The sequence below is a fragment of the Callospermophilus lateralis genome, unplaced genomic scaffold (assembly GCF_048772815.1).
Source record: "Callospermophilus lateralis isolate mCalLat2 unplaced genomic scaffold, mCalLat2.hap1 Scaffold_1199, whole genome shotgun sequence".
NCBI classification, from domain to species: Eukaryota; Metazoa; Chordata; class Mammalia; order Rodentia; family Sciuridae; genus Callospermophilus; species Callospermophilus lateralis.
In genome coordinates, this window is record NW_027512309.1 from 360,944 (window position 1) to 363,926 (window position 2,983).

Consider the following 2,983-nt stretch of genomic DNA (forward strand, 5'->3'; position numbering starts at 1 on the left):
TATCACGTCTGGGAATGCTCATATTATACAGCATCATGATCTTCCCACTGCTTAAGTGAGTTCAATGGCAAAGCTGTACTCTTAACCATTGACATGAACAGTTTAGATGCTCAAGGAAGGGCAAGAGGAATGCAAGTTCAAAGACAGCCTCAGCAAAAGTAAGGCAGTGAGCCACTCTATGGGACCCTGTCTCTCAATAAAAAACAAACTAGGTCTGGAGACATCTCTCAGTGAGCGGTTGCTTCTGAGCTCAATCCTTGGGATAAGTAAGTAAGTATGTAAGTAAGTAAGTACATAAGTAAATATATTCTTTCTGTTGTTGATATTTTTAAAATAATATTTAATCTTTATTTTATTCACCTCTTCTCTGATGTTTAGTATTTTTTCTTCTACTAGCTTTGGGTCAGGCATGTTCTTGATTTTCTACCTCCTTGAAGAGGAAGTCTTGGTTGTTTTCTTTTTTGATGTAGGTATGTACTGATCCAATCATCTTAAAATTGCCTCTGCTCTATGATATAGGGTTTTTTGTTTTGCGTTTCTATCATCATTTTTCTCAAGAATCTTTAAAAATTTCCATTCTATTTGTCATTGACTCTGCTATTTGAGAGCTTTTTGTTATAATTACAGACATGCAGGATGTTTCTGAAGTTCCGCCTGTTGTAGGTTTCCAGTTTTATTACATTGTGTTCAGAAAAAAAGTTATTTCAAATGATTTTTAGCTTTTAAAATTTGTTAAGGTTTGTTTTATGACTTAATCTGTTGTCTATTCTGAAGAATGTTGTTGGTACTGTTGTGAAGAATTTGTCTTCTTTTGGTTTTTGTTGGAAAGTTCAGTTAAGCCTATCTGCTCTGCAGTGTACTTTAAATTTTGTGTAAAGCAAGAAGAGACAGAAGCAAGGTATTGTGTATATTGTATTTCTGATGAGAGGTTCAAGTCTGTGAGATTTTCCAGAGTACTTACGGTTTTGTTTATGTGACTTCTGGTAACAAATAGGGTTTATTTGTGTGTGTGTGTGTGTGTGTGTGTGTGTATGTGTGTGTGTGTGTGTGCGCGTGTGTGTGTGTGTAGGGGGGTTGTATGTTGTATTTATGTGTGCATGCGTACTCAGTGTTTGGTTATATCATGTGCATGAGTTCAGGAAGTGTAGAGTATATAGGAATGTATAAGCCTGCATTTGAAAAGTATACATTATAATTGCATGTCCGTCAGTACCTGGGTGATAACAGGCAGGTGTATTTGTGGGTATGTATATATTTTTTTAGAAAGGAAGTGGTGGTGTGTGTATTCGGGGAAAGCAGGTATTAAGGTGATTTATGCATCTGTGTTTTTGTTGGAATGGCAGTGAGTTGTGGGTCATGCACCTGTTTCTAAATGTGAGGTGTTTTAATGATATCTGTGGTGAAAGGGGTTTTAATGAGTGTGCATCTTTCCATGTATGTGCCTCAGCAAGAGGTGTTCACGTCTCTGTGGCTGGGTGGCATATGTGCATAAAAATCTCTTTGAACTTCCCCAAGATTGAGTGGAACCAGAAATACCCTGATTACAAAAATGTAACATTCTTAACCCTAAATGACACAGGTACAACCACCCACATACACACATAACCATTCAAGCTAATTAGAGTCATATAGCTATAAGAATAGGGCATTGTAATCCACTGGTATATTAACCTATTTAAGATGGTTGGGCTTTTTATACAAAATATCCTGAAGTAGTCCTGAAGAATATTTGTATTGAAACAGGTGAGAAATATTGGTTGAGGCCCACTGCTATTTTGTGTTTCACTAATATTAATGCAGAGACCATTAGGAGCAGCAAACTAGCTGAGCTGAATAAAGATAGCCAATTTCAAAGAAAATCATATTTTATATAATACAGGACCTTTTAGATCACATCAGGTTAACTCTTTTGGAAAGCACATGTGTAAGCCATGCAGTTCACAAGACATGACATGGATCATCCACATTCCGCATGGCTTGTGAGACCTCTGTTTGGCAGCAGAAGACCCTCAACACTGGCTCCCACAAAAGAGATTCCTGCAGTCCAATATTGGGATTAGAAAATTGTAGTAAACTATGGTGAAAGCAATTTTGAAGACAGATGCCTTCTCTTTGTTTCCAGAAAAAAGAGTAATGAAAATATAAGTTTAAAAGTCCTTTCCCATGAAATCCTATTTGTTTTGCTTTGTGAGCATACCCTATAGAAGAAAATAGAATTCTGACTGTGAGAGGAAATCTGGACCTCCAGTGATTGTTATAGAAGAATAGGAAATGTTGACACCAAGGGTATGCTATTAAATACTTAGCATAGGACTGCCTACTTCTTTGAGAGAAGGCTCTGTGGTAAATAGAAAATGCTGGTAAAATCTTTTCTTTTGGTTTCATGAAGCCTAGAGTTTCATTTGATGTTTGAGATCCACTGTGCTTTGAAATATAATCTTCTTAGCATCCCTGCCATAGGTTTTTATGAAAGGTGATTTAGCGTACTGTGGTGGGCTAACATCCATTTCTTCTTTTTATGGGAAACATTTTTTACTAAAAAAAATAAAAATGGTCAATACTCTTTAATAGGGAATTTTATTCATCATTGAGTGGAGGCTTTCTTAAAATGCTTTTATTCAAACACATCTTTTTTTTAGAGAGAGAGACAGAGAGAGAGAGAGACAGAGAGAGATTTTTAATATTTTTTTTTAGTTTTTGGTGGATACATCTTTATTTGTACATGGTGCTGAGGATCGAACTCAGGGCCGTGCACATGCCAGGTGAGCACACTACTGCTTGAGACATATCCCCAGCCCCCTCAAACACACCTTTTATTTAAAATATAAAAATGACTGGCTTTACAAAGCCAGTTATGTAAAAAAAAATTCAGACACTTTAAAATAAACATATCACTCACATTATATTTTCTACAAAAATATTTTATTTACCATTAAATTTAGAAAAATATAAAAGAATCAAATTATTTCACATACATATAAAA